The sequence below is a fragment of the Phyllobates terribilis genome, unplaced genomic scaffold, assembly GCF_046119375.1.
Source record: "Phyllobates terribilis strain yellow unplaced genomic scaffold, ASM4611937v1 Scaffold_7__3_contigs__length_470593459, whole genome shotgun sequence".
NCBI classification, from domain to species: Eukaryota; Metazoa; Chordata; class Amphibia; order Anura; family Dendrobatidae; genus Phyllobates; species Phyllobates terribilis.
The window spans coordinates 338,949,640-338,970,085 of record NW_027362767.1 but is presented as its reverse complement, the minus strand read 5'-3'; positions in this window follow the sequence as shown (position 1 = coordinate 338,970,085).

The window sequence follows — 20,446 nt, the reverse complement described above, 5'->3', positions numbered from 1 at the left end:
CCTCTGCTCTGCCTGGCTTACCGCTCCGGCGGTTCTTGCCCGCTCTACCCTGTCCACCGCGTCTGAGGTTTCTCTTTGCTCAGTCCTGTCCACCGCGTCTCCGGTTTCGCTTTGCTCAGCCCTGTCCACCGCGTCTGCGGTTTCGCTTTGCTCAGCCCTGTCTACCACGTCTGCGGTTTCGCTTTGCTCAGCCCTGTCCACCGCGTCTGCGGTTTCGCTTTGCTCAGCCCTGTCCACCGCGTCTACGGTTTCGCTTTGCTCAGCCCTGTCCCCCGCGTCTGCGGTTTCTCTTTGCTCAGCCCTGTCCACCACGTCTGCGGTTTCGCTTTGCTCAGCCCTGTCCACCGCGTCTGCAGTTTTGCTTTGCCCAGCCCTGTCCACCGCGTCTACGGTTTCGCTTGCTCAGCCCTGTCCACCGCATCTGCGGTTTCGCTTTGCTCAGCCCTGTCCACCACGTCTGCGGTTTCGCTTTGCTCAGCCCTGTCCACCGCGTCTACGGTTTCGCTTGCTCAGCCCTGTCCACCGCATCTGCGGTTTCGCTTTGCTCAGCCCTGTCCTCCACGTCTGCGGTTTCGCTTTGCTCAGCCCTGTCCACCGCGTCTGCGGTTTCGCTTTGCTCAGCCCTGTCCACCGCATCTGCGGTTTCGCTTTGCTCAGCCCTGTCCACCGCGTCTATGGTTTCGCTTTGCTCAGTTTTGTCTACCGCGTCTGCGGTTTTGCTCTGCTCAGCCTTGTCTACCGCGCCTGCGGTTTTGCTCTGCTCAACCTTGTCTACTGCGTCTGCGGTTCTGCTCTGCTCAGCCTTGTCTACCGCTCCTGCGGTTTCGCTTTGCTCAGCCCTGTCCACCGCGTCTGCGGTTTCGCTTTGCTCAGCCCTGTCCACCACGTCTGCGGTTTCGCTTTGCTCAGCCCTGTCCACCGCGTCTGCGGTTTCGCTTTGCTCAGCCCTGTCCACCGCACCTGCGGTTTCGCTTTACTCTGTTCGTTTACCGCATCTGCGGCTCTGAATTTGTCTCCCAGTCTGTACTGGACCCTCCCCAGCCTGCGCTCTAGTCTGCCTGTTCTTGTATTCCCCGGTGTGGGTCAACAGCCGTGTCCGGAGTCTGACCTGGAGTAGACCCTGGTCCCTCTGCTCGGTTTCTCCCTGGTGCACTGGAGTCGTATGCCGTCGTGCGACCTTGGTCGGATCGGGCAGATACTTAGTTACGCCCCTCCAGGCACTCTCCGGTTCATGGCACAGTGGAATCACTACATACACACGCACACGCCACTCAGCCCGGGTGTGTGCATTACAGCTTGCATGCACAAAAGCAGAACAAGCAATGGTGCCACCTGCAGACACTGTTTCTGGACCCTTGGGTTCGGCCCATAAAGTCGGGTGCTTTGCTGTCATGTGCCAGATCATGCTGGTGGTGGTCAGGCTGGTTGTTTTGCCACCACTGCTGATGCTGGCCTGGCAGGTGGTGCACATGGCCTTTTTGGGGTTATCGGCAGAGTTTTTAAAAAACAACCCGACTCGGGAAGATCTAACAGTTGTACTGGCAACTTCCTTCTTGTTGGTGTTACGGGGAATGGTTGCCTGCCTTCTGTCTATGGCCACCACACTGCTTCTTCCTGCCTGTTGGGGTGATCTGCCTCCCTCCCCCTGTGTTCTGCTGTCCTCACTCTGCATGTCCTGCTGCCAGGTTGGGTCAGTTACTTTATCATCCACCACCTCATCTTCCACTTCCGCACCCTGGTCCTCCTCCTGATTTTCTGGCAATTGTGTCTCATCATCGTCATCCTCCTGTGACACTTTCCCACCTTCGCCCTCGTTTGAACGTGGCTGATCAAATATTTGGGCATCACTGCACGCAATCTCCTCTTGCCCCGCTTCACGTTGACCGGGCGAGAGGCCCGAATCTATAAATGGAAAATTGAACAGCTCTTCATAGTGTCCAAGTGTGGGATCAGTTGTCTCCGTGCACTCGGCATGGTGGGAGGAAGGAGGATCAGGGTGAGGAATATGCGGTCCAGACTCACGGCTTCTGAGACTTGACCGTGTGGAAGAGAGGGTGGTGGTGGTGGTTAAATGACTGGGAGAATTATCCGCTATCCAACCAACAACCTTTTGACACTGCTCTGGGTTCAATAGTGGTGTGCTGCGGTCCCCTAGGAATTGGGACAGGAAGGTCAGACGAGAAGATGTGGGTGTTTGTTGCAGAACACAAAAAGAAAAACAGACAAAAAGGAACTAGAGGTCCCAGAAGGAACAAGCGAACTAACAGAGAAAGGCACAGAAGCACCGGGCTAGAGAAACAGTCAAACATTGAAGTCCAGCACAACCAAAAGGGCGGACCTGGAATAAAATATAGGTGGTCACATGAGCGCAAAACACAAGAAGGAAAAAACAAACAAACAGAAGGGTTATAACACCATGTGATGGAGAAAACACCTGACCTGTAGGTAAGTAGTTGAACAGTAAACTGGTGGGAATTACTTCACTGACACACTGAAAGAAATTTTTAATGGAGGCCAGAAATGGCAGTATTTTCTAACAACGTATATGTGATCCGTGTGACAGAGAAAACAGAGTTTTAAATACCTGGCCTGTAGGTAGGTAGTTTGAACAGCAAACTGGTGGGAATTGCTTCTCTGACACACTGAAGGAAATTTTTAATGGAGGCCAGAAATGGCAGTATTTTCTGACAATGTATATGTGAGCCGTGTGTTGGAGAAAACAGAGTTTTAAATACCTGGAATGTAGGTAAGTAGTTTGAACAGCAAACTGGTGGGAATTGCTTCACTGACACACTGAAAGAAATTTTTAATGGAGGCCAGAAATGGCAGTATTATCTGACAACGTATATGTGATCCGTATGACGGAGAAAACAGAGTTTTAAATGCCTGGCCTGTAGGTAAGTAGTTTGAACAGAAAACTGGTGGGTATTGCTTCACTGACACACTGAAGGAAATTTTTAATGGAGGCCAGAAATTGCATTAGTTTGAACAGCAAACCGTTCTAAAAAATGTCACTGACACAGTGAAAAAAATTTGGAATGGAGGCCAAAAATGGCAGTATTTTCTGACAACATATATATGTGATCCGTTTGATGGAGAAAACACAGTTTTAATTAGCTGGATTTCTAGCGCTGTAATATGGAAAGGACCTGGCTGTATTCTGCAGTGCCAACAAGAAAATGGCGCAGAAAAACGGTGTTCTCTGGATTGCTTTTTAAGCAAATAATGATGATTAAGATCCAGAAAAAGTATTCCTGGCCCCTGAGACCTGGGCCTTTGTATAGAAATATTTAACAGCAGCAGAAGGCAGAATTGGAATGGAGCTTCTTGTGCTATATGCACTGCAGTCTGCTACATACACTGCCTGCCTGCCTATATACACTGTCTGCCTGATATCTCTGCAGATGGATTAGTTAGTCCTCAAAAGGACTGTTTGTTAAGATGTATATGTGTAATGTACGTTTTCTCTCCCTACACTACCTAATACACAAGCAAATCTCTCCTTGACGCAGCAGCACCTCTCCCTACACTGTCTGATTCCGGAGTGACTGTGACAAGCATGGCGGTGCCAGGTCTGATGCAGACCTGATGACGCTGTGCGGCCATCCAATCACTGTAATGCCACAACCACCATGGCTGCTGCATTACAATGAGAAGCAGGCAATCCCTGCATGTTCATTGGCGCTCTAAAGAGCGCCCAACATGCAGGGAGGAGACTCAAGCTCCCGCTGAGCAACCCCAGAAATACTCGGAGAGCGCCGAGCATCTCGAGCAGTTCGATGCTCGGGCGAGCACCTATCTGTAGCGAGCTTGCTCACTCATCACTATTCAGCACTGACACCACTAGATCGGAGCTGATTCCAGGATCCTCATACTCGCTGCTGTCTCGTCGCCTCTATAGGCTTTTTAATGTTTTTCTTATGCTTTTTATGCAATTACTCATGTTTTTAATGGAGGAAACATCACTAGTCAAAAATGATTTTTTTACACTGTTATATAATTTATGTATTTTTACACTGTTATACATTTTATTGATTTTAGCAAAATTCTTTTTTTTCCTGATTATTAGAACTTACATTTTTATTGTTGCTTTAAGCAATATAAAAAATTCCACTTATCGCTGATTGTTCAGTTTTGCCAGAATGTGACTTTTCCCATTTGTCCAAAGTCCTGTCCGCAGCACCGACATTATGAAGAGTGGGCAGAGCTCCGCGGGGAGAGGCATAAAAGAGCGCCCCCGACAGTCACCATAATGTACAACACAGAAGTGACAAATTATTACAGGAATGTCTAAGGTCACTGGAGAACACTGCTGTTATCATTTACGCCACTTTTCTGCTATATTGTCTGATGATTCTGTCGGCTGCGCTCCATCACTGGCTGAGACTTGTGGACATGCAGGAAAATTTGAATTCTATCAAAACTGAACAATCAGAGCTATGTATAATTTTTATAATACAGAAAGTGATAATAAAAAAACACACTTTATTAATTAAAAAAAAATCCACAAAGTGGATCTAGATTGGAGGCTAAAGTGAGGAGCACAAAAAATTACCTCCGATCTAGACGCAACCTTGCCGGGAGTAGTATTCAAGTACATGGGCGGCGCCAGCAGTGACTGAATACAGTGCTGCCCCTGACTGAATGAGCAGGTAGGACAAAGTGTATATAAGGTTATAAAATCATTATACTACCACCGATTTTAATGAAAAAAGCTTGTTAGTGATGCACATTGTATCACAAACAAAGCAATGGGGGCAGTGTACATAGCAACTAGGACGTGACAGGTTCCCTTTAATTCTCTGAAATTGCGATTTCGGAATCGCTCATTTCAGTGAATGTGGGTGTGCGCTATTGAAATGTAGCACACTGTTTTTATCAGTGTTTTTCTTGTACAAATCTGAGTCAAAACCTCTCTTCTGATTTTTAATAACCCATGTGTCCAGAAAATTAATTTTTCTAAGGTCATATGAAATCGTAATTCCCTCCTTTGTGCATTTAAAAATTCAAAAAACTCTAGCAATGTGTCAAGTGGCCCCTACCATATGCAAAAAAAATCATCTATAAATCTAAACCATACCTTATTATATTTCTTAAAAAGATCTTGTGTATATATGAAGCTTTTTTCTTAAAAACATGTATGTATTTATGTATGGGGTGGGCCACATTGGCGCCCATTGCTGAGCCTCGTCTTTGCTTGTAAAAAGTGTCTTGAAATAAAAAATAATTTTCATGCAACACTAAGTCCAAAGTATCCATAATAAAATCCTTTTGTTTAACAGGAAAATCGTTCTTATCTAGTAATCATTTAGCTGCATTAATCCCTTTTGAATGCTCTATAGAAGTATATAAACTTACAAAGTCTATGGTGACAATAAATGCATCTGGAGTAATGTTGTTAATTGAACTAATTTTCTGCAAAAAATCTCCTGTATCCAAAAGATATGATGTACTATTTTTAGTCAATGGGGTTAATAAACGTTTTAGTACACTGAATAGAGGGGATAAAACCAAATTTGTGGAGGCCATGATCGGCCTTCCGGGGTGATTAGTAAGTACCTTATGGACCTTGGGCAGTACATAGAATACAGGTATAACTGGATCCTCTTTAATCAAATATTCAATAATTTTTTTTATCAATAACACCCCTACCTCTATATTTTTCAAATAATTCAATATTTGCTTTTGATTTACATAAAAAGGGTTACTGCCAAGGGGTTCATATGTTTCACCATCCGAAAGCTACCTCAAAATCTCCTTTATATATTATATTCCTGTCCATAATCACTACTGATTTCCCATTATCCGCAGATTTCACTTCTATTGTTTTATCGTTCTGCAAAGAAATCAATGTCTCCCCTTCTGTACCAGACAAATTACATTTGTCTAATAACAGATTCTACCTCCTTCTTTACAAAACAAGAGTAAGTTTCAACTGGATGATATATTTTGTGGAGAACAAATTTACTCACTGTTTTCAAACCCAGATCTGTTCATTTAATACAAATTGAGCTTAATTCAGTGTCAACCTGTGCAATAGCTGGTGTGGGAGTTTGTATACTACAAAAATTATCTTTTAATCTAATATTCCGAAAATAACGATTCAAATCAATGTCCAATTGAAAAGTATCCAGTCCAGACATAATGCAAAACGAGTCGCTTTTGTAAAACCTGCATTTGCATAGGATTCAAAGTTTTAGAGGACATATTGATAATTAAAGATTCTGCTGTACCTGGCATCTCGTTTACAAAGTTGAAGTTGTTCCTTCTGTGGTGCTTGCCGGCTCTCCTTGTTTTCTTGGAGGGTTGCGTCCCCCTCCTCTCCTGAAAAAAGGGCGTTGATTATTCCAGGAACCTAACATTTTTCTGCCAGAATCTGAGGAATTAAATCCACATTTAAAACTAGATCTAAAGTTCATATAACATTCATAAGAGGGATCCCGCCATTTATATACTTTTGTCGACAGGTAGTCCTCAGTGTACCGAGTAAATTTGTGCCGTTTCTTTTCCTCCAAATCTATATGATAAGTTTTCAGCATGATATTAAGAGATTCCGTTAATGAAGAAAGTTCTTCTAGTTTCATACATGAATTTAGTTGCTGTTCAATACTCTCCACTTGGACCTGGACCTCGGAAACTGCTCGTTGTAAACTTTCTATTGTGAGCAATATCAGATACAGAGACATTTATTCACAATATGCTCAAAAGAATCACAATAAATTGAATCATCAGAGAGTAAAGTAGGTCGTAAATTAACCCTCAAACTTCCGGGTATTCACTTTTCCCGATAATACTCTGTGAGGGTTGCCATATGAAATTCATATGAGATAAGTCTTTTTGACTCTTTTTCCAAATCCCGTCTCTTAAACTCACTTGATGGGACTTTCAAGAATTCCATAGAGCCCATGGACTGGGCAATGATCCTGGCTGCCTTCTCCTCATTAAAGGTTCAAGTTGTAGCCGCCATCGACCCGCATGTGCACAAACTAAAATCCAGTAGATCCAATTGTCGCTAGGGTTGGCACTCCGCATAAACGTTGTGGTGCACGTGGAGAGCTAACAGCATATGACAAGTAATGAATCCTGGCACTCATGTGTTGATTAAACTTTCTTTTATGGAAGTCCACATACAAGACGTTTCAGCCTATCCCAGGCTTTTGTCAACTGTGGATTAATAAACATTACAACAGCTTTATAAGGAAACACACCGGACATGACTTCAAAATGAACTCAATTATTCCAAGAGGAGGAAAGGATATTTATAAATCCATAAAAAATCAACATATATGGAAATGCATATAAATTCATTACTTTTCTATTTGCATGTTTTATACCTACACATATAATGCACATCCCTTTACATATAATGGGATCATACCGTAGCTGTTGTTTTCTGTTAAGAATAACATTTCCCTGCCTGTGTTTAAATGAGCAGAGGAATGTTTTACCTCAGAAAGAATCAGCTGTGCTCCCCTGCTGTAATGTCTGCATACTCTTTTTCTTCCTCCTCTGCCCAGGAGCTGTGGTATGATCAGACCATGTTTCTGCATGGTCAGACACAGCCATTACGCAGTATATAGCAGAGGCACATTTATAAGGTTATCTCAGCACAGGAAATTTTTTTGAACAAATCCAAACATGGAACTTATTTTTATTAAAAGATTTATTGATTTAAATGTACTTTGTTCACTTTGTTCATAGGGCAATCTCTTTAAGTTAATGTGTGTTTTAACACTGTAGAAATTAACCTGCAGAATTTTTTGAAAGTAAAGAGAGAAAAAATCAAAACACCAAAACATCTGGGTTTTGGTCACATACCTCCTTAAAGAAATAAAATAAATAGTGATCAAGATGTCATTTGCGCCCCACATAAGTATCAATAAAACCATTGACTCATGACTTGCGTAGTGGAAATGAACCTCCTGTTTCTACATAGAGCTTAGAATGATTCAGCTAGTCAGTTTTTAATCATGTGATGTCATAGACCTTATGGAAAAGAGAAGAATTAACTGGGTAGAAAGGCAAAATGAACAATTGTAAGTACACAGTGCTGTATAATATGATGATTGCAATATATTAAGAGGATAAAAAATGTAATGGGAGCGCTTCTTTAACGTTGTATACAATTAGAATAGTTCAACAATTTAGAGCTACCTTGTGCCCTGAGAACAGAAAGGCAACAGAAGCAGAACAATTGACTATACTGGGGTTTGGTTGGTGTTTGTTTTGCGTAAAATTTTTTTTACAAGGACACAAAGCCCTTCATGCAGTCACTGCTGCTATACTGCTTCAATTTGTATTTATTCTGCATCAGAGTTGAGTTCCCCATAAAATTTTTGTTTCTCTAGAAATGACACGGAACAGAATTGAATTTAAAATAAAGGAGTGATGAAAGCTTTAGGCTACATTCCCACAATGAGTATTTGGTGGGGTTTTTATGTTGCATATTTTCTGCACCTATTAGCTAAATTAGGTTACTTGCATTTTCTCATTGTCGTTTTGCATGTTTGTTACATGCATTTTTATCTCATTTTTGATGCTGCGGTTTTTGTCTCTTATAATGTCATGTTTTTAATAAAGCTGCTATTTTTTGATACTTCCTGGTATTTGGCTGTGACAAAACTCTTTGGATACTCTCATGTGTGCATTAAATGCATTTTTAGTCCATTTCTACAGCAGAAATGTACGAAAAAGTCGATAGCATTTTTTTACCTGCGGATTCTCTCCATCTCATGCAATTCTATAGTGAAAATCTGCACATAAAACTCATTGTACTCGCAAGTGAAATTCACATAGTGTGGAATAAAAACATGAACTGCAGGTCGGTTTACACTGGATAAAAAATATGCACATTGGGCAAGAGATTTCTATAAATCCTATCCATTGTGCGTGAAATTAAGATGCGTCATTTTCTGTGCAGTGAAAATACACAACATCAAAAATGCAATAAAAACTCATTGTGAGAACTTAACCTTACAGGTTTTATAAAATTCTTAATAAACTATTGAGCTTTTCTTCCCCTTCTTCCTTAAATTTTTCTCCTTAAGGCCTAATACTCACATTCGTGTTTCAAAGTATGTGATTCATGGACTGGTTGTTGATCTCTTGACCTAAGCTCAACAGTCCCATAGGCATATATGAGACTGACAAGATCGGGTCAGGACATCCTGTGCCTTCATGGTCCATACGCAGACTACAACACATGGTTGTATAAATCCAGCCTATGGCCACAGCCCCACTATCAGTATTTGGTCAGTATTAGGTCAATTTTTTTTCTCAGGAGTTGGAGCCAAAACCAGGTGAGGAACAACCAGAGAAAAAGTATAATAGAAACAAGTCACCAATTCTGTATTTATCACCCACTCCTGGTTTTGTCTCCTACTCCTGAGAAAAAATACTGACCGAATACTGACCAAATACTGATAGTGGGGCCGTGGCCTAAGATTCCTTCTCCCTAGTTAGGGAAACATTCATGCCAATTACAAAAGTATGTTCATTCATATTAATTTTTTTAGCAAATAGGGAACTTTACTGCAGTTTTGTCCATCTTTATCTTATTATAGTACGGATTAAAATTTCCCACAATACAAATTCAATATATTTTTACTACATGCTTGAAAAATCCTAATCAGACTAAAAATCTTTTTTTCCCTTCATGTTGTGCTAGTAGATGAGCAAATTAGTTCAAGGCAAATGAAATCTACAAGAAAAATCAGATTCTCCATCCGCCATTTTACTGTAAAAAGGTTAGAAAAAAGTTACCTCGCCACTCAACTTTTCTGTCCCTGAAGTCCACTGTTTAGTCTTCCACTCCATCTCGCCTCTTCTTTTCTCAGGTGCGCAATGTCCTCTTTGGCATCTTCATTTAATAAATATCACAATTGCTAAAAAAAAACTATAGGGAAGGGAGAAACACATGGAAGCATCATGTGCTTACTGCAAAATGTGTATCATATGTCATGATATTACTGGTTAATTCATATGTGGGAGAAGAACTCTTGGCTCCACACAACCTCACTCTGTGGCTGCTATGCCACGTAGTTATGCAGTTGAGTAGAGGAGTGCCCACCAGACATGTGCCAAAGGAATGTCGCAAATTCTCAAATTTTAGACAAATAGTTTCAGAAATGATCATTAACTCCCAATAGTTTGATTATTTTAAGAATGGGATATGCGCTGGGGTCCTGGGTTCAAATCCCACCAAGGACAACATCTGCAAGGAGTTTGTATGTTCTCCTTGTGTTTGCGCGGGTTTCCTCCGAGTTCTCCGATTTCCTCCCACATTCCAAAGACGTACTATAGGGAATCTAGATTGTGGGCCCCAATGGGGACAGTGCCCATAATGTCTGTAAAGCGCTGTGGAATTAATGGCGCTATATAAGTGAGTAAAATAAATAAATATATTATCCCTGTTATAATTAGTGATTATAACGTGCAATTATCACTTATTTATTACGAAATGTGTGCTTTATATAGATACATGTTTGTGAATATATATGAGGGGTCATGCAATGTGAAAGAATGTGTAGCATAATTCTTAGAAATTACAAGAAAGCACACTGTGTACACCAAATTTAACACTGGGTCTCAACTGATTTCTTTTTTATCTACGCACAAAATGAAGGTGAGAGCTGTGTATTTTTTTTAACACCCAATGTAATTAGTATTTGTGTAGTTGGATATTTTTAGTCACAACATGGATTTACATTATTATAAGTATAGTTTTAGTTGTAAAGCAAAGATGGGACTAAAGACCATTTCAAAACTCCTCTGTGGTGCTATATAAATTACAGCTGTTTATGTAAAATATTTTAATCTTAATTATGGTATTTCTAAATCAAATCCATGTCGACTTTTTCTCAGTGCAGTCTTCCAAAACATATCATTTTAATTTCTGCCACAATTTAATCTTTACTATTTCCTTCACACAAGGGCATAATGCTTGCACCTGGGCACTGGACATAGGGACATAGGGGGGCCTGAAAAATCTCCTTGGCACATCTGAGAGGTCCAATATTATGAAAGACCTGTGATAATTGGTAACCCTGTTGGAGATTTCCAAGCCATAGCCTCCACTCACAAAATAGACAAACTATTAGTCGGTAACTAAAAAGAATATAGAGCCAATTGTAAAATAGTTTTAAGAGATGTTAAGATGCTATAAATGGTCTAATTCTATTATTATGAAACAGATACTAAGATAAAGAAAAGTCTGCTGGAAATTTTTCAGAATTTTAAAACTTTTAAAACAACATGGCACTGCACTATTTATTGAAATTAAACATTAACAAAAAATATTTTATTGGAAGTGAGAAAACAGCTGCAGGGACACTTTGGAGAAATTTTTTTACCTCTGGTCCTAGGACCAAATCAATTTAAAGCCAAGCTTTAATTACTTAATTAGTAGTGATGAGCGAGCATGCTCACTACTGCTCGGTGCTCGCTCGAGCATCTCACTGCTTGAGATGCTCGGCGAGTATTTTCGGGTTGCTTGGGCGGGAACTCAGGTCCCCTCCCTGCACGTTTGGCGCTCTTTAGAGAGCCACTGAACATGCAGGGATTGCCTGCCATGCATTGTAATGCCGTAGCCATGTTGGTTGTTGGCATTAAAGTGATTGGCTGGCCGCACGGCGTCATCAGGTCTATATCAGACCTGGCGCCGCCAAGCTCGTCACAGTCACTCCAGATCAGACAGTGTAGGGAGAGCTGCTGCTGCGTCAGGGACAGATTTGATTGTGTATTAGGTAGTGTAGGGAGAAAAACCGTACATTATACATATCAGTCTTAACAAACAGTCCTTCTGAGGACTAATCTATCTGCAGATATATCAGGCAGGCAGAGTGTATAGGAAGGCGGTGTATATAGCAGACTGCAGTGCATATAGCACAAGAGGCTCCATTCCAATTCTGCCTTCTGCTGCTGTTAAATATTTCTATGCAAAGGCCCAGGTCTCAGGGGCCAGGAATACTTTACATTGGATCTAAATCCTCATTATTTGCTTAAAAAGCAATCCAGAGAACACCATATTTCTGCGCCATTTGCTTGTGTAGGGAGATGTGCTGCTGTGTCAGGGACAGATTTGCTTGTGTATTAGGTAGCGTAGGTAGAAAAACGGTACATTACACATATCCATCTTAACAAACAGTCCATCTGAGGACTAATCCTTCTGCAGAGATATCAGGCAGGCAGGGTGTATAGGCAGGCAGTGTATATAGCAGACTGCAGTGCATATAGCACAAGAGGCTCCATTTCAGTTCTGCCTTCTGCTGCTGTTAGATATTTCTATACAAAGGCCCAGGTCTCAGGGGCCAGGAATATTTTACTTTGGATCTTAATCCTCATTATTTGCTTAAAAAGCAATCCAGAGAACACCATTTATTCTGCGCCATTTGCTTGTTAGCACTTCAGAATACAGCCAGGTCCTTTCCATATTAGAGCGCTAGAAATCCAGCTATTTAAAACTGTGTTTTCTACGTCAAATGGATCACGTATACGTTGTCAGAAAATACTGTCATTTCTGGCCTCCATTAAAAATTTCCTTTAGTGTGTCATTGAAGCAATTCACTGCAGTTTGCTGTTCAAAATACTTACCTACAGGCCTGGTATTTAAAACTCTGTTTTCTCAGTCACACGGATCACATATAAGTTTGCTCCAAACTCAGTCATTTGTAGTGAGCGTGGAAAATATTGTCCTCAATTTCAAATGGGCGAGACACGAGGCAAGGGACGGGGAACTGGACGTGATGGTCATTGTGCATGCAGAGGCCGAGGACAAGGCCGTGGGCAAGCCGAAATTGTGCCACAACAAACACTCACATCTTCTCGCCTGACCTTACTGTCCCAAATTCTAGGGGACCGCAGCACACCACTATTGAATCCAGAGCAGTGTCAAAAGGTTGTTGGTTGGATAGTGGATAATGCTTCCAGTCACTTAGCCACCACAACCACCCTGTCTTCCACACGGTCAAGTCTTAGTAGTCATGAGTCTGGACCGCATATTCCTCACCCTGATCCTCCTTCCTCCCACCATGCTGAGCACCCAGAGACAACTGATCCCTCACTTGAAAACTCTGAAGAGCAGTTCACTTTTCCATTTATAGATTCGGGCCTCTCGCTCGGTCCACTTGAAGCGGGCAAGAGGAGATCACGTGTAGTGATGCCCAAATATTTGAGCAGCCACGGTCAAACAAAGGCGCCATGGGAAAGTGTCACGAGAGGTGGACGATGTTGTGACACAATTGCCAGAATGTCAGGAGGAGGACCAGGGTGCGGAAGTGGAAGATGAGGTGGTGGATGATACAGTAACCAACCCAACCTGGATGGAGGACATGCTGAGCGAGGACAGCAACACACAGGGGGAGGGAAGCAGAGTACCCCAACAGACAGGAAGAAGCAGAGTGGTGGCCACCGACAGAAGGCAGGCAACCATTCCCCGTAACACCAACGCGAAGGAAGTTGCCTGTACAACTGTTAGGTCTTCCCGAGTCTGGTTGTTTTTTAAAGACTCTGCCAATAACCTCAAAAAGGCCATTTGCACCACCTGCCAGTCCAGCATCAGCAGGGGTTTCAAAACTAGAAGCCTGACCACCACCAGCATTATCAGGCACATGGCAGCAAATGCACCAGACTTTGTGGGCCGAACCCCAGGGTCCAGGAACAGTGTCTGCGGGTGGTACCATTGCTTCTTCCGCTGTTGTGCATGCAAGCCATCCCCTGTCCATGGTGCATGCAAAGATGAATCCTCCCCTGCACCTGTCATTGCAGACTCTCAAGTAGCAGCATCAGGAAGCACGTCCATGTCCTTGTCCCAGAGCAGTGTTCAGTTGTCCATACCCCAGTCCTTGAAACGCAAGCGCAAATATGCAGCCAACGCCCCACAGGCCACACTATTAAATTCTCACGTGTCGCGACTGCTTGCGTTCAAAATGTTGCCTTTTAGGCTCGTGGAGATGGAAGCATTCCGCAACCTGATGGCAGCCATCCCTCGGTACTCGGTCCCCAGCCACCACTATTTCTCCCGGTGTGCTGTCCCCGCATTTCACAAGCACATGTCCCAAAACATTAGCCGTGCTCTCAACAACGTAGTTACCGGTAAAGTCCACCTAACCACAGACACGTGGACAAGTGCTTGTGGGCAGGGATGGTACATCTCCCTGATGGCAGACTGGGATAACATAGTGGAAGCCAGGACCCAGTTGGACCTTGGGACGGAACTTGTCCTCCCGACGGCAAGGATTGCAGGCCCTGGTCAATCAGGGTTGCCCCCACAGTCTACAGCTCCTGCACCTCATCCTCCTCAGCCTCCTCCTCCTCTCCAGCCTCCAATTCCGAAATGACCACATTAGTCACAAGCTGAAAGCACTGCAGCACTGCCTCGGCCAAGCGGCAACAGGCTGTGCTGAAGCTAATATGCATAGGTGAAAAATCGCACAATGCTGAAGAGTTGTTCACAGCTCTGAAAGAGAAGGAAGATCTGTGGCTCACACCGCTGAACCTAGCGCCAGGCATGGTCGTGTGTGACAATGGCCGGAACCTGGTGGCGGCTCTGAGGCGAGGCGAGCTCACACACGCACCATGTCTGGCCCATGTGCTTAACCTCATGGTTCAGCGGTTTCTCAAATCCTACCCGTAGTTGCCGGATCTGCTTTTTAAAGTACTCTGCCTGTGTGCCCATTTTAGAAAGTCAGCTACAGATTCGGCCGCCCTTGCAGTGTTTTAGCAGCGTTTGCAGCTTCCGGCTCACAGACTGGTGTGTGATGTCCCCACGTGTTGGAACTCTACACTGCTGATGTTGGGAAGGATTTGTGAGCAGAAGAGGGCAGTTGTTGAGTACCAGCATCAACAAGGCCATCGGTATTCATTTCAGACTTCACACATAAGACCTCAGGAGTGGACATGATGTCAGACATACAGTATGTACCATCCTCCAAAACTTTGAGGACTCCACCATGATGGTGAGCGTCGATGACGACATAATTAGCATCACCATCCCACTTCTCTGTCTTCTGAAACACTCTCTGCTCGCAATCAAAGAGGATGCATTGCAGGCAGAGCACGATGAGATGGAGCAAGGAACCATACAGGGTGATTACACACAGCCAAGACTTATCTCATCCCAAAGTGGATTGAGTGACAACGAGGAAGAGGAGGAGGAGGAGAAAGGACAGGAGCTAGTTTCTTGCACTATACATGGTACTACCTGCACAGCTGTCATAACGTTTGTTCAGCATGGATGGCCAGAGGACAGAGAGGATGAGGAGGAGGAGGAGAGCATGGTCAGTCATCCTCTTGGTGACGACACGGAAGTCTTACCTGTAGTAGTCTGGCACGCATGGCTGAGTTTATGATGCACTGCCTTTCCCATGACCCTCGCGTTCTCAAAATTTTGGGTGACAGTCATTACTGGTTGTTGACACTTCTAGACCCACGCTACAAGGAGAACTTTATATCTCTTATTCCTGAGGTGGACAGGTCTTCAAAAATGGGGCTGTACCAGAAGGCCCTTGTTGCGGAACTATTAAAAAAATTCCCATCTGAAAACACTGGCGGCAGAGGGCACACTTCTTTGGACAACCAAGGAGTACAGGCGAGAGAGACACAACTTCAATCCAGCAGAGGCATGGGAACACTGTAAAAGTACTGGGAGAGTTTTCTCTGACCCTCCAATCGCACAGGCCCTGAGGCGTCGGGTACTCTCACAAGGAGTGCAAAGTTTGGGAAGATGCTGAGGGAGTATCTTGCCGACTGTACCAATGTCCTCCGTGATTCTTCTGTGCCTTATAATTATTACCTATCCAAGCTGGATATGTGGAATGAACTGGCTCTCTAAGCCTTGGAGGTCCTGGCCTGCCCTGCCGCCTGCGTTTTATAAGAGCTGGTTTTTAGTGCCGCTGGTGGAATTATAACTGATAAGCGCATCCGCCTGTCAACTTAAAATGCTGACAGGCTGACTGTTATAAAAATGAACAAGGGCTGGATTGGGCCAGACTTCTCAACACCACCGAATGATAGCAGCATAACATAAAGTCAAATCCAGTGTCTTATCTTGGGAGCTGTATTCCCATGCACCTTTTCATACCCACACATGTATATATGCTTCCAGATTTGGCAATTTGCTCTTGTTCTCCTCCTTCACCCTATCACAAGGGTGACTGTGTGTTAGGCATCGAACTGTTGCTGGATTTGAAATGGGTCCAGAGCCTTCTGTGGTCTCCCATTCCAGTCCAGCTGTGGCTGATGCTGCTCAGCATCGTCGTCAGCCCCAACGCCTAGCTGGTCCCACTGCATTTTGGGGTAAGTGAAGAGTCTCCGCGAGCTCAAAGAACACTGGATTTTGGCTGTTGGAGCTGAAAAGAGGACATCGGTAAAACGCGCGCCTACCGGCATTTTGGAGCTTTTTTTTTTTAAGCTTTTTCACTGTTTTCAGAACATTAACAATAAGAACATGGAAGAGTACAGGAGCCATTTGGTGAGCTGCATATCCTGCTACATGTTCACAGACTTGCCAGTGGAAAAGCCAAACTTCACATGCCAGAAATGCAAGCTTGTGTCCCTGTTGGAGGAAAAGTTGCGAAATCTAGAAGAGAGGTTAACTACCTTGAAAATCATTAAGGAAGGTGAAGAGTTCTTAGACAGAGCAGAATTATCTCTTCATGATTCAGAAAGAGAAGAAATTCGAACTGCACCTGACGAAACAGAGGAATGGAAGCATGTGACCCACAGAAGCAGGAGGATCGAGAGGCAGTCAGCACCCATACTGCTCAGGAACCAGTACCAGGCTCTCACGCAGGAGAACCATGAAGAAATACAGCAAAATAAGACTTTGCCAGCAATGAATAACCTTGTAAGCCCTCAGAATCCTCCTGGATGGAGAAAGAAGAATGTTGTGAAGAAAAAACGGAGAGTGGTGGTCATGGGGGATTCCCTGTTAAGAGGAACAGAGGCCGCTATCTGCAGACCAGACATAACCTCAAGAGAAATGTGCTGTCTTCCAGGAGCAAAAATTAAAGATGTGTCTGACAGGATATCAAGACTCTTCAGACCTACAGATCACTACCCATTCCTGCTAATACATGTGGGGACAAATGACACCGCAAGAAAGGACCTGGAAACCATCTGCAGTGACTTTGAAGACTTAGGCAAGAAAGTGAAAGAATTGGGAGCGCAGGTGGTCTTCTCATCCATCCTCCCAGTGGATGGCCATGGAACAATGAGGTGGAATAAGATTCTACAGGTGAACAACTGGCTACGTCGATGGTGCCGTCAACAAGGATTTGGATTTCTGGATCACGGAATGAATTACCTATACGATGGACTACTTGCTAGAGATGGGGTGCACCTTACGAAGACTGGTAAACATGTATTTGGAAGTCGCCTTGCTACACTCATCAAAAGAGCTTTAAACTAGAACAATGTGGGAAGGGAAGCAAAAGGCCAGAAAAAGCCATACAGCTGACAAATACTATTGAGATCTCTGCTACTGGAAGTGGAAAGGAAGAACAAAGACAAAACAATTTAAATAATAAAAATATGGGAGGAAGAGAAACCAATCACAAACTAAAATGTTTTTATACAAATGCACAAAGCATGGGCAACAAACAAGGAGAATTGGAACTACTAATGCAGGAAAAGGAATATGATGTCATTGGAATCACTGAAACTTGGTGGGACGATACACATGATTGGAATAAAAGGCTAAAAGGATACAACTTATTTGCAAGAAACAGACTTGATAAACGAGGAGGAGGTGTTGCATTGTATGTTAGAAAAGTGTATATCTGCACAGAGATTGAAGCTTCAGAGACTTGGAGTTCTGTGGAAACTGTTTGGGTAAGAATACAAGGAGAGAACAACGGAAAGGACACCATTGTAGGCATTTACTACAGGCCACCTGGGCAAGCTGAAGATATGGATGAACTCTTTATGTATCAAATGACCAAGTTCTCCAAAAAATATGACGTAGTGGTCATGGGAGATTTCAACTATCCAGACATTTGTTGGGAATCTCTCTCAAGTAAAACTAACAGGTCAAGCAAATTCTTATCCTCTCTTGCTGACAACTTTATCTTCCAAAAGGTAGGGGAGAAAACAAGGGGATCTGCTACTTTGGATCTAATCCTTATAAACAGGGAGGAAATGGTTGAGGAAGTAAAGGTAGCTGGGACCCTAGGAGGCAGCGATCATGCTATTATAGAATTTTGGATAACTAGAGGAGGAAGACATGTGAAGACTCAAACTTCAAGGTTAGATTTTAGAAAGGCAGATTTTAAGAGACTCAGAAAGAGAATAGGAGGGATCCAATGGCTGGATGTCCTTAAGGACAAAAATGTCCAGGAAGGATGGGAAATTTTTAAAAATGAGATTCTCAAAGCACAATCGTTAACAATCCCGAAAAGTAGGAAGAATGGGAATCATTTAAGGAAACCAGGATGGATGAACACAGAACTTAAACACATGCTAAAAAGAAAGAAAGAAATGTTTATTAAATGGAAAGAGGGAGGCATATCTAAAGAAGATTATAATGCAGTCTGCAGATCCTGTAGGGCACGTATCAGGTTAGCTAAAGCTGACAATGAATTAAGGCTTGCAAGAGATGTCAAAAGCAATAAAAAAGGATTTTGGGGGTATGTCAAATGTAAAAGAAAAGTCAAAGATGCTATAGGATTTTTACAGGATGAAAATGGAGAAATGGTAAGAGAGGATGTTGAGAAGGCCGAACTTTTTAATTCCTATTTTGCATCTGTTTTCTCTCAGAAAGAAAATGTAACATCAACTGATCTTCACTGTCCTTTTAAAGGAATAGAGGAATCTAAGTTATCTGTAAACAGAAAGATTGTGAGGGAATATTTAGCTAACATAAATGAGTTCAAGTCTCCAGGTCCAGATGAATTACACCCCAGAGTACTGAAGGAGATCGTAGAAGAAATTTTAGAACCACTCTCCATAATCTTTGAAACTTCTTGGAGAACAGGAGAAGTCCCAGAAGACTGGAGAAGAGCAAATGTTGTTCCTATCTTCAAAAAGGGGAAGAAGGTGGACCCAGGGAACTATAGGCCGGTGAGTCTGACTTCTATACCAGGAAAGATCTTTGAACAAATTATTAAACAACATGTATGTAAGTACATGGATAAGAATGAAGTGATTAACCAGAGTCAGCATGGGTTTGTAACTAACAAGTCATGTCAGACTAACTTAATTTCCTTCTATGACAGAATCACTGACTGGGTGGATCAGGGAAATGCTGTAGATATAGTATATCTTGACTTCAGCAAAGCATTTGACAAAGTATCTCACACCATCCTTATTGAAAAAATGACCAAGTATGCAATGGACCAGGCAACTGTTAGGTGGATTCATAACTGGCTTAGTGATCGGACTCAAAGGGTGGTTGTAAATGGCTTCACATCCAGCTGGATGAATGTCTCAAGTGGGGTACCACAGGGCTCCGTCCTGGGACCTGTATTGTTCAACATCTTTATCAATGATTTAGATGAAGGAATTGAGGGTAAACTGATTAAATTTGCTGATGACACAAAGCTAGGAGGGATAGCTAATACTAGAGAAGAGAGAGAGAGGATTCAAAAAGACCTAAATAAACTGGAGCAGTGGGCAGCAACCAACAGAATGGTTTTTAACCGGGAAAAATGCAAAGTACTACATCTGGGCAATAAAAATGAAAAAAGCATATACAGAATGGGAGGAATAGAGCTAAGCAACAGTACATGTGAAAAAGACTTAGGTATACTAATAGATCATAGACTGAACATGAGTCAACAGTGTGATGCAGCAGCAAAAAAGGCAAATACAATTCTGGGATGTATTAACAGAAGCATACAGTCTAGATCACGTGAAGTCATTATCGGTCTTTACTCCTCTTTGGTCAGACCTCATCTGGAATACTGTGTACAGTTTTGGGCACCACATTTTAAAAAAGACATAGACAAACTGGAGCAAGTTCAGAGAAGAGCGACCAGAATGGTGACTGGTCTGCAAACCATGTCCTATGAGGAACGGTTGCAGGATTTGGGAATGTTTAGCTTGCAAAAAAGAAGACTGAGAGGAGACTTAATAGCTGTCTACAAATATGTCAAGGGCTGTCACATTGTAGAAGGATCATCTTTATTCTCATTTGCACAAGGAAAGACTAGAAGCAATGGGATGAAACTAAATGGGAGGAGACACAGATTAGATATTAGAAAAAACTTTTTGACAGTTAGGGTGATTAATGAGTGGAACAGGCTGCCACGAGAGGTGGTGAGTTCCCCTTCAATGGACGTCTTCAAACAGAGGCTGGACAGACATCTGTCTGAGATGATCTAGTGAATCCTGCTTTGAGCAGGGGGTTGGACCAGATGACCCAGGAGGTCCCTTCCAACTCTACCATTCTATGATTCTATGATTCTATGATTCTATGATAAACAGATTGTCTCTTGGGTATTTGTGCCTA